This window comes from Schistocerca americana, chromosome 8 (genome assembly GCF_021461395.2).
Source record: "Schistocerca americana isolate TAMUIC-IGC-003095 chromosome 8, iqSchAmer2.1, whole genome shotgun sequence".
Taxonomy (NCBI): domain Eukaryota; kingdom Metazoa; phylum Arthropoda; class Insecta; order Orthoptera; family Acrididae; genus Schistocerca; species Schistocerca americana.
This window is the reverse complement of record NC_060126.1, coordinates 273,034,063-273,047,016: the sequence shown is the minus strand read 5'-3', so window position 1 is coordinate 273,047,016 and position 12,954 is coordinate 273,034,063.

Sequence of the window (12,954 nt, the reverse complement as noted above, 5' to 3'; positions counted from 1 at the left end):
GACAATGTGTCTAAGAGTATATTTTAAATACGACGGTATGCCATCTTAGGCACTATATAACACTTAAAACACTTGATAATGGCACTTTGAAGCAGAAATCATGATTGTGTAAGTGTAAATGTAACACTGAAAATAAACAACAGTCTAATGGCGGTACTGACTTTAAAGAAATATATTATGATTGTGGCCCCACATTATGAAAAACAATTATCAAACCAGGTTTGCTTTAAATACACGCTGTGACGGTCGTGAGCATTAGTTGTCTTTGAGATTTGACGTGGTGAGTTGATGTTAGTCAAGAATGTCTTTAGGGCGAAAAAGATGCCACTATCAGTACCTCACTGAAAGACATACTAGGACTACGAGAGCTTGGAAGTTCCTTCTGTTATGCAGCAGAAAGACTTCACAGGAATGTATCCACTATACATGACTGGTGGTAGCGGTGGTCACGATAATGTACGGTCGTAAGAAGACCGGCCTCCGAGCGGCTACGTGGCACTACCGAGAGGAAAGAGCATCGTGGCTGGTGTGTGCCTCTAGCGCATCGCACTGCATCTGCAGCAGCAGTTTGAACAGCAGTTGGGACCATGGTGACACAACGAACTGATACAAGTCGTTCACTTCAAAGACAGCTCCGAGGTAGACGATCTGTGGAGTGCATTCCGCTGACTCGAAACCACTGCTGTTTGCGACTTTAGTGGTGTCAAGCGAGAGCTCATTGGAGGGCAGGATGGAGGTCTGTTGTGTTTTTTGATGAAAGCTGGTTCTGACTCAGTGTCGATGATGCCCGTGTTTTGTTTAGAAGCAGCTTAGTTGACGGCCTGCAATCAACCTGTTTGTGCTAGACATACTGGACCTACAACGGCATTTGTAGACCGCTGTGCGATTCCTTATGAGTGTGGTTATCCTACGCACCCTGAGTGCAAATTTGTACGTAAACCTGGAGTTTCGAACTCTTTTCCTGCCATTCGTTAACAGCAAAAATGGTTCAAATGGATCTGAGCGCTATGGGACTCAACAGCTGACGTCATCAGTCCCCTAGAACTTAGAACTACTTAAACCTAACTAACCTAAGGACATCACACACATCCATGCCCGAGGCAGGATTCGAACCTGCGACCGTAGCGGTCGCGCGGTTCCAGACTGTAGCGCCTAGAACCGCTCGGCCACCCCAGCCGGCCGTGAACAGCATCCACAGGGTATTTTCTAACAGGATAACACTCGCGCACATACGCTGTTGTAACCAATCGTGCTCTACAGAGTCTTGACACGTTGTCTTGGCCTGTTCCAGCACCAGATCTGTCTCCAATGGAGCACATATGGGACATCATCGGGACGGCAACTCCAGTATCATCCACAAACAGCATTAACTATCCTTGTGTTGACCGACTAAGTGCAACGGACATGGAATACCATACCACAAACTGACATCCGGCACCTGTGTAACACATGCATGCACTTTTGCATGCTTGCATTCAACATTGTGTCAGTTACACTGGTTATTAATGTAGCAGCATTTCACATTTGCAGCGACATTGAAACGTGGGATTTAGGGAAAGCAGTAAAAGGTGTGAACAGGGCCTAATCAGTTACCGTTGGTTGCATAGTAAACACGTACACTTTATTTAAGGAAATAATTTTTCAAAACACTTATTTTTAAAAAAAATTGACTGTAACACGAGCTACACTGACGGCTGAAGGCCGTATTAAGAAAGAATTCAAAATTATTTGTCTGCTGAAAGCCACAAGCAGTACTTCAGAACAATTAGCGGCTGGAGGCCTGAATTACAAGTGAGGAAGGCAACTACACGTTGAAAACACCAAAATAATTCTTAAGACAATCACATTAAAAAAATTGACTTTAACAGAAGATACCCTGGTAGTTGAAGGCCTTATCAAGAAGAATTCAAATTATTTGTCGGCTGAAGGCCACAAACAATAGGAATAATTTAAACAAAATATTATTTTTAAACAACTGACACAATCAGACCAAATAAGGAAGGAAGTGATCCACAGACAGTGCTCCAAGGACTGACCTTAGAAAAGCCCCTACAGCTGCGTAGGTGGTGAGACAGACAGCCAAGAGTTATGTTCACCTAAGAGGATGGCAGCTCAAACTAGGAACAGTTTAAACGCCCATCAATGCTCTTACCAAATCCACCTAACGTGTGATAACCAGTACAACAATGGAATAATTCAAGTGAGGACGAAGTGACAGACAGCACTGCGTTTTCAGAATCCGGTGCTTAAAACATCAAAAGTCAGAAGGAACCACTACAACCAAGGCAGACAAAACAAACACAATCCACACCGCAATCAAGGAGGCTGTCGAACTACACGTCATGCGGACAGCATCGGCAAGACGAGGAAAAGTACACAGCCGCAAAAATACACAAACCTCGAGCGCAGGTAACTGGGGCGTTAGCGGCCATTAGGCAGTAAAATACCGCTGGTTGCACTTCACCAGTGATAATACAAAATTAAAAAACTAATAACAGGCAGTAGAAGATGGCTAATAGATTCCGCCAACTCGACACGATCCACTTGTTGCTGTTCGTCTCATGGCGACCCTGCGAACAGCAACGCACGAACAAATGGCTTGATCACCAAATATTGGAGGTTTCACTACAGGTTTAATGTTCACTCACCTGAACGTCCTGGGCCTGGTGGACAACGAGGTTGTGGCCCCCGCAACTACAGCCCCTCGATCTGGCAATGCCTGTGTGCCGCCAGCACTCCTGGCATGCCCTCGTGCTGCCGGACCTCTCTGCTGCTCCATCCCAACCGAACTTCCGACACACCAGCCTCGGAAAACACTTTACGTCCTTCCAAAGATAGTACGGGTACTAGATATCGATAAATGCTGCTGCTGCCACTCGCAGACAGACAATGCTAGCAAACATAGTGGCGCCAGTAAACAGAAGAAGAAAACGAGACGCCCTATCCCTATTACACGATTTTAACCCACCAATGGCACTGACGCGAGCTGCAAACGGCTCAGGCATTGCTCGAATTTCTTTTATCTTACAGTGTTAATCACTTAAATATGTTACGCAGGCAAATGTGTTCCCGAAATTTCATTACTCTACATCGAAATAAGTGTCCAAGGAATAGAAAAGCAACTGGAATCACTCAATAGAGGAAAGTCCACTGGACCTGACGGGATACCAATCCGATTCTACACAGAGTACGCGAAAGAACTTGCCCCCCTTCTAACAGCCGTATACCGCAAGTCTCTAGAGGAACGGACGGTTCCAAATGATTGGAAAAGAGCACAGATAGTCCCAGTCTTCAAGAAGGGTCGTCGAGCAGATGCGCAAAACTATAGACCTATATCTCTGACGTCGATCTGTTGTAGAATTTTAGAACATGTTTTTTGCTCGAGTATCATGTCGTTTTTGGAAACCCAGAATCTACTATGTAGGAATCAACATGGATTCCGGAAACAGCGATCGTGTGAGACCCAACTCGCTTTATTTGTTCATGAGACCCAGAAAATATTAGATACAGGCTCCCAGGTAGATGCTATTTTCCTTGACTTCCGGAAGGCGTTCGATACAGTTCCGCACTGTCGCCTGATAAACAAAGTAAGAGCCTACGGAATATCAGACCAGCTGTGTGGCTGGATTGAAGAGTTTTTAGCAAACAGAACACAGCATGTTGTTATCAATGGAGAGACGTCTACAGACGTTAAAGTAACCTCTGGCGTGCCACAGGGGAGTGTTATGGGACCATTGCTTTTCACAATATATAGAAATGACGTAGTAGATAGTGTCGGAAGTTCCATGCGGCTTTTCGCGGATGATGCTGTAGTATACAGAGAAGTTGCAGCATTAGAAAATTGTAGCGAAATGCAGGAAGATCTGCAGTGGATAGGCACTTGGTGCAGGGAGTGGCAACTGACCCTTAACATAGACAAATGTAATGTATTGCGAATACATAGAAAGAAGGATCCTTTATTGTATGATTATATGATAGCGGAACAAACACTGGTAGCAGTTACTTCTGTAAAATATCTGGGAGTATGCATGCGGAACGATTTGAAGTGGAATGATCATATAAAATTAGTTGTTGGTAAGGCGGGTACCAGGTTGAGATTCATTGGGAGAGTGCTTAGAAAATGTAGTCCATCAACAAAGGAGGTGGCTTACAAAACACTAGTTCGACCTATACTTGAGTATTGCTCATCAGTGTGGGATCCGTACCAGATCGGTTTGACGGAGGAGATAGAGAAGATCCAAAGAAGAGCGGCGCGTTTCGTCACAGGGTTATTTGGTAACCGTGATAGCGTTACGGAGATGTTTAATAAACTCAAGTGGCAGACTCTGCAAGAGAGGCGCTCTGCATCGCGGTGTAGCTTGCTCGCCAGGTTTCGAGAGGGTGCGTTTCTGGATGAGGTATCGAATATATTGCTTCCCCCTACTTATACCTCCCGAGGAGATCACGAATGTAAAATTAGAGAGATTAGAGCGCGCACAGAGGCTTTCAGACAGTCGTTCTTCCCGCGAACCATACGCGACTGGAACAGGAAAGGGAGGTAATGACAGTGGCACGTAAAGTGCCGTCCGCCACACACCGTTGGGTGGCTTGCGGAGTATAAATGTAGATGTAATTATATTTTGATGTTGCATTTTATCCGCCAGGGTATTCTCGAATTAGATCAGTTACATTTGGTTCTGTTGATGTTGTATAGCCACGTGTATTGTATTTCTTCAAGATTTTTTCAATTTTTGACCTAAATGTAATGAACATAAAGAAAAGGTAATATTTATGTTACATCTCACTACCGAATCGTTCATTTGTAATTCTGTTGTAAATAATTAATATCGCTTTAGCGTTATTCTTCGTCATAGTTGAAAAGGAATTTTCATTCTGTCATTGAGTATATGGGGCTGCTACGTGTTTCCGTCACCTTCTAACGCTCAGAAGCATGAAACGTAACACAGTCGTATAGCTTCCCCGCGTTCGCCAAAGCCAAAGCAGGCGCCGAGCTGGTGGGGTTATTTCTAGGTACAGAAACAGCAAAGCCAGCCCCGTGATGCGCGACGCTTCTGTATGCTCGACACACAGAGGGGGGAAAACGAAGCGACGCTGGCAAGAGTGATAAGGCCGCCATTGACAGCGTCTGCAAGGTGGCGGCTCGCGGCCAACAGGACGCGGTGCAGGCGTCGCGACGCCGCTATAAATACAGCGTGACGCTTATCTGACGCCAGCTGGCCGCCGCCGCCGCTGGCGCGCCACACACCTGTCCATTCACAAGGCACATCCGAGCGGCGGAGGGCGCTCCTGTCACGGTCGCCACCCTGACAGCAGACAGCGGGGCCTCACTGACGAACCACAGAGTGTCCCTTACTGAAGCGACTCGTCAGTAACGTTATGACACATCCTTTACGGTTATAAGTTGAGACAGACGAGACGGGTTTACGAAGTGTAGCTTACTGGTTCAATGTCGCTACCAAGGCTTTTAGCAAATTAAATAAGTCCGTTAGCAAAATTAATAAATCTTTTATCAAAAGTAGTAAAGATATAGTAAGAACAAGGCAAGTGCCATCAACCGATTTCCCAGGAACTTCGCACAGTGGAAGAGGGATTAAAATAACCGAACATACGTCTAGACTTATCCGGACTCGACCGTTTCTTAAAAAAAAAACCGGCTGTCAAAGTTTCAGAGGTATTTTCGAGGTACGTTGTGTGTCTTTTATTGCGTGATATTCTTGGACGAAATAATGGCTCAGTCGTTAGCGTCTAGAGTGCTTTATTTTTGCGTCCCGTGTACGAAATCAAATCACTGTTTTTATTCATTTTATTTTATTTCTGTTGTTGTCATTGTTCACCCATGTCTGTAGAAAGTTGCTATACTCATGTTTCTTACCAAATTAGGTGATACACGGGCGTTATATTGATTGTAAAATTGCTACTGGTTTCCACAATAATTGTCATACATTCATTGTATAATATACAGGGTGTTACAAAACGGTACGTCCAAACTTTCAGGAAACATTCTTCACACACAAAGAAAGAAAATATGTTATGTGGACATGTGTCCGGAAACGGTTACTTTCCATGTTAGAGCTCATTTTATGCCCTGGAGAATGGCGTATTGCATCGCAGCCGTCCACAATACGAGCACGAAGAGTCTCTACATTTGGTACCGGGGTTGCGTAGACAAGAGCTTTCAAATGCCCCCATAAATGAAAGTCAAGAGGCTTGAGGTCAGGAGAGCGTGGAGGCCATGGAATTGGTCCGCCTCTACCAATCCATCGGTCACCGAATCTGTTGTTGAGAAGCGTACGAACACTTCGGCTGAAATGTGCAGGAGCTCCATCGTGCATGAACCACATGTTATGTCGTACTTGTAAAGGCACATGTTCTAGCAACACAGGGGGCGTATCCCGTATGAAATCATGATAACGTGCTCCATTGAGCGTAGGTGGAAGAACATGGGGCCCAATTAAGACATCGCCAACAATGCTTGCCCAAACGTTCACAGAAAATCTGTGTTGATGACGTGATTGCACAATTGCGTGCGGATTCTCGTCAGCCCACACATGTTGATTGTGAAAATTTACAATTTGATCACGTTGGAATGAAGCCTCATCCGTAAAGAGAACTTTTGCACTGAAATGAGGATTGACACATTGTTGGATGAACCATTCGCAGAAGTGTACCCGTGGAGGCCAGTCAGCTGCTGATAGTGCCTGCACACGCTGTACATGGTACGGAAACAACTGGTTCCCCCGTAGCACTCTCCATACAGTGACGTGGTCAACGTTGCCTTGTACAGCAGCAACTTCTCTGACGCTGACATTAGGGTTATCGTCAACTGCACGAAGAATTGTCTCGTCCATTGCAGGTGTCCTCGTCGTTCTAGGTCTTCCCCAGTCGCGAGTCATAGGCTGGAAAGTTCCGTGCTCCCTAAGACGCCGATCAATTGCTTCGAACGTCTTCCTGTCGGGACACCTTCGTTCTGGAAATCTGTCTCGATAAAAACGTACCGCACCATGGCTATTGCCCCGTGCTAATCCATACATCAAATGGGCATCTGCCAACTTCGCATTTGTAAACACTGCACTGGCTGCAAAACCACGTTCGTGATGAACACTAACCTGTTGATGCTACGTACTGATGTGCTTGATGCTAGTACCGTAGAGCAATGAGTCGCATGTCAACAGAAGCACCGAAGTCAACATTACCTTCCTTCAATTGGGGCCAACTGGCGGTGAATCGAGGAAGTACAGTACATACTGACGAAACTAAAATGAGCTCTAACATGGAAATTAAGCGTTTCCGGACACATGTCCACATAATGGTATCAACAACGGCGAAGTACACCACATATTATGGTTCACCGGAGAACAGGGAGCTATGAATAACATTTAACATTTCTACTCTGGTGCTGCAAAACTTCACCCTTTCACCTTGATTAGGCAGTAGCAGAAAACGGCCTGCTGTGGGAGAGAAGCGGCCCGTTGTGCCAGCTCTAATGTTCTGACGTGTTTGTGAAAATTTGCAAACTCCGTGGACTGGCGGTCTGATTGTTAGAGCCTGGGTATCTTCACTATCAGAGCCCTGAAATGCCGGCAGATTTCAGTGTGAGATGAACTCATTCCCTGGTGTGGTCAGACCAATTTGACTCACTGGTATGACGGTGCACCGACTCAGGATGAAGAAGTTCGCCAGAAGATGAAGAAGGCAAAGAACCATAATCACTTTCCACCAAGCCTCAGTACAGGAGGTAAATTAGCAGAAAAAACCGCCTCCACAATGTAGAAACCAAATGATCTACCCTCTCCTCACTGAATCTCCCCTCTTAGTTGTTCTGCTGGGCTGGTAGCCAGTCCAGACACAGCAGCAGGGTTCCCACACTGGGAGTACAGGACAAGAATGAAATAATGTTTGAGATTTGGCTACTTTCCATTTTGAATTTATATCATAGGCGAGTTTTCGTGCTGCTTTATTTTTTTTTTCAGACAAATGTTCAAGAACCTTAACATGTGTATTAATCCACGAATTACCTTAAGAGGCATTCTTACATTACACCTGCACAACAGCTTACGCTTATTATACACTTCTTCGTTAAATGTTCGCTTACATGCACGCTTATTTGACTTCGTCACTTTCTGACTCAACGGTTCCGATATGGAAGCCCTTAGTATCTTTGCGTCTACCCTTCCTTGGTAATGTTCTTTTCTGTTAACACAAACAGGTTCAACAGAGTTAGTGGTGTCACTGCACACGAAAGCTGACTCCAGCACAGAAAACAACCAACTACAAACTGCCATTTGTGGAAATGATTAAATTCAGTTAGTAATGGCTACCGGCATGGTCACTTGACCAGGACATAAATGAGGCACTGAGAACCATAAGGATCAAAAGCATACTGCAGTCGATCCTGCATGTAAGTCAATATCAGAGAAACCAGTGAGACAGCTTTCCGTGAGTGTTTATATCTACAGTGGGGGCCTACAGCACAGATAAGGCTGACTCACCTTAAGATCAACAGATTTCTTAACCATTGTAAGTAGGCTGTTTAGGTTTTTATGTTGGTAACGCCACGTAGCGCTCTGTATGAAAATCACTGACTGTGCTGTGTGCAGTCTGTAGCTGGTTGGCATTGTTGGAATATTCGCTATTGTAATGTTGGGCAGTTGGATGTGAACAGCGCGTAGCGTTGTGCAGTTGGAGGTGAGCCGCCAGCAGTGGTGGATGTGGGGGGCCAGAGTTTTGAGAAGTTAATATGATCGGACGAGCTAGACGTGTGTCCGTCAGAAAAAGAAAATTTGCGAAACTGGATGTCACAATATATTCAACACTATTAAGGTAAATACATTGTTTGTTCTCTATCAAAATCTTTCATTTGCTAACTATATGCCTATCAGTAGTTAGTGCCTTCAGTAGCTAGAATCTTTTATTTAGCTGGCAGTATTGGTGCTCGCTGTATTGCAGTAGTTCGAGTAACGAAGATTTTTGTAAGTGATTCATCAAAGGTATAGGTTATTGTTAGTCAGGGCCATTCTGTTGTAGTGATTATTGAAAATCAGATTGCGTTGCGCTAAAAATATTGTGTGTCAGTTCAGTGATGATCAGAATAAGTAAAGAGAGAAATGTCTGAGTGCGTTCAGTTTTGCTCAGCTGTTTGAAAATCAAATAACATAGAAGTTTACCAGCACAGTCATTCGTAATTATTCTAAGGGGACGTTTCATATGGTGACCATGCTTTATGATTGTCAGCGCATCAAGTGGATTACTGTATGATAAAACTCAAAACTTAATATAGTGTAACTCATACGGAAACCCTCAAAATAGTTTTTTCTGTGAGTATATGTATATATGTATGTACTGAACTGGGGACCTAGAAACAACGGAGAGGCTTCGTCCCCGCTGTAGCCCTCAGTGGTATACAACCCCACAAAAGGCTACAGCAGTCCACTCACCCCACCGCCGCCCCACATCGAACCCAGGGTTATTATTGTGCCGTTCAGCCCCCAGTGCACCCCCCCCCCCCCCCACACCCTTCCTCGCCGGAAACATCTCATTCCAGTAACTCCAATGTTTGCATGGTAGAGTAATTATGGTGTACGCGTACTTGGAGACAGTGTATGTGCAGCAATCGCCGATATAGTGTAACTGAGGCGGAATAATGGAAATCAGCCCCCATCCGGCGTTCCAGATGGAAAGCCGCCTTAAAAACCATCCACAGGCTGGCCGGCACACCGGACCTCGACACTAATCTTGAAACGGTACAGTATTTTCCGCTCTATAAGCAGCAGGTTTCGCTGCTCGCTCGCACCGGGAAATAGAAACAGAGGCGGCTCCGCAGCCAATTTTATTACACGGAGCGGCCGGCCGCGGGCGCAACAGAACCCATGTGGACGGGTGGAAAGAAATGTGTCAGGCTTCATAATACGTATTTATATGTGTCGTGTATTAAGCATTTCTTGTACTTGGTTGTGAATCTGCACATGAACTTTCCTAATCCTCCTCACACCTTTCCGTAAAGCGTGGCCAAATCTTAGTTGGGAAGTAGTTCTGTAGTATAGTAGTGCCAACCTTACTCCTGGGTAGGGGATCAGAGAGACAGCACAGGCAGGTAAAAGGCAAAGACTTTCCAGTGTCACAAGATTTGGCGTGGAGAGGTTGGTCACAGCCAAGTGGTTCGACCACCCCCTCCACCGGGGCCCAGGAAGACCTCCGGGTGCCCGCCATATTCTGGGAGTGTTACAGAAGACGGGTAAGTGAGCAGACGTGCCCTCAGTGCGTCTGTCTCAATATTCACGCCTGGAAGAGAGGTATTTGAATATTTGTACTAATTCTTTTATTTACAGCTTCGGATTGTGTAAGGAAATGAATGATGTCGTTAATTTAGGAATTTGAACCCCTGTGTTAATGTATCTGGTCCCCAGTTTGCCCGTTATCCTCCTCACATGGTGATGTCCCATGTAAAATATTGGGAGAATTTGGTAGTATACATTTGGCCAACGCAATTCCGTCTTACCCGTAGAAATGTGCGTGCAGATTAGTATATAATATACCCGAGCTATAAGTTGTAAAATTGTAATATCTGTAAACTGAAACAATTGCTGCTATCGCTGTAAAGTCGAATGATAATGTTTAAAATAAATAGATATTCAACTGTCATCAGTCTTTAACATACCTTAAAAATCACCAAGAAGTCAAGTTAAAGGATCTTATTTAAAATAAAAGCTATAGAATGCAGGGACCCACACATTAGCGTGTGAGCCCTCCAACCCCTTGCCTAGTATTGTACAGAAAGGGCACGCTCTCTAGGTGGCGCTCTCAAGCTCCGCTCCCCAGTTATCCGTTGCGCAATTTTGATTCAGGGCTTGACGACATCAAGTTTCATCTGGCGTCCCTAGGCAAGGAGGTATGACGGTAAACTTTCAGTCTGCCGGGTGGATTCGTGCCGGGGACCGTCACGCCTTCCCGCTAGGGAAGCAGTGCGTCAGACCGCACGGCGAGCCGGGCGGGCTACTGTCAGTACAACTATAACACATACTGACATCCGATCTAATTTTACTATACGTTGAGTGAATTGGGATAAAAGTCTGCTGCAGAGTGCAACCACTGACGTGGGTTTGTAGTTTAAATGAAGTGAGCGTACAGCGTCATTGACCGGGAGGGCCCTTGCGGGGCAGGTTCGGCCGCCTTGGTGCAGGTCTTATTACATTCGACGCCACATTGGGCGACCTGCGCGCCGGATGGGGATGAAATGATGATGAAGACAACACAACACCCAGTCCCTGAGTGGAGGAAATCCGCGACCCAGCGGGGAATCGAACCCGGGTCTGTAGGACGGCAACCTGTCACGCTGACCAATCAGCTATCGGGGCAGACAATTTGTAGTTGACTGGTAAGGGCTAGCCGCGCACACCATGAACAGTGCACGTTGTTTATGAAATACCTACCTACACTCCTGGAAATTGAAATAAGAACACCGTGAATTCATTGTCCCAGGAAGGGGAAACTTTATTGACACATTCCTGGGGTCAGATACATCACATGATCACACTGACAGAACCACAGGCACATAGACACAGGCAACAGAGCATGCACAATGTCGGCACTAGTACAGTGTATATCCACCTTTCGCAGCAATGCAGGCTGCTATTCTCCCATGGAGACGATCGTAGAGATGCTGGATGTAGTCCTGTGGAACGGCTTGCCATGCCATTTCCACCTGGCGCCTCAGTTGGACCAGCGTCCGTGCTGGACGTGCAGACCGCGTGAGACGACGCTTCATCCAGTCCCAAACATGCTCAATGGGGGACAGATCCGGAGATCTTGGTGGCCAGAGTAGTTGACTTACACCTTCTAGAGCACGTTGGGTGGCACGGGATACATGCGGACGTGCATTGTCCTGTTGGAACAGCAAGTTCCCTTGCCGGTCTAGGAATGGTAGAACGATGGGTTCGATGACTGTTTGGATGTACCGTGCACTATTCAGTGTCCCCTCGACGATCACCAGTGGTGTACGGCCAGTGTAGGAGATCGCTCCCCACACCATGATGCCGGGTGTTGGCCCTGTGTGCCCTGGTCGTATGCAGTCCTGATTGTGGCGCTCACCTGCACGGCGCCAAACACGCATACGACCATCATTGGCACCAAGGCAGAAGCGACTCTCATCGCTGAAGACGACACGTCTCCATTCGTCCCTCCATTCACGCCTGTCGCGACACCACTGGAGGCGGGCTGCACGATGTTGGGGCGTGAGCGGAAGACGGCCTAACGGTGTGCAGGACCATAGCCCAGCTTCATGGAGACGGTTGCGAATGGTCCTCGCCGATACCCCAGGAGCAACAGTGTCCCTAATTTGCTGGGAAGTGGCGGTGCGGTCCCCTACGGCACTGCGTAGGATCCTACGGTCTTGGCGTGCATCCGTGCGTCGCTGCGGTCCGGTCCCAGGTCGACGGGCACGTGCACCTTCCGCCGACCACTGGCGACAACATCGATGTACTGTGGAAACCTCACGCCCCACGTGTTGAGCAATTCGGCGGTACGTCCACCCGGCCTCCCGCATGCCCACTATACGCCCTCGCTCAAAGTCCGTCAACTGCACATACGGTTCACGTCCACGCTGTCGCGGCATGCTACCAGTGTCAAAGACTGCGATGGAGCTCCGTATGCCACGGCAAACTGGCTGACACTGACGGCGGCGGTGCACAAATGCTGCGCAGCTAGCGCCATTTGACAGCCAACACCGCGGTTCCTGGTGTGTCCGCTGTTCCGTGCGTGTGATCATTGCTTGTACAGCCCTCTCGCAGTGTCCGGAGCAAGTATGGTGGGTCTGACACACCGATGTCAATGTGTTCTTTTTTCCATTTCCAGGAGTGTATAAGGCAATTACATCACGCCAGTAGCACATGCTTAAAAGCTCTTTAAAACGTGCACAACTGAAGGTGTGCTCACGATACCATGCCAAATTTCACGAAGTCC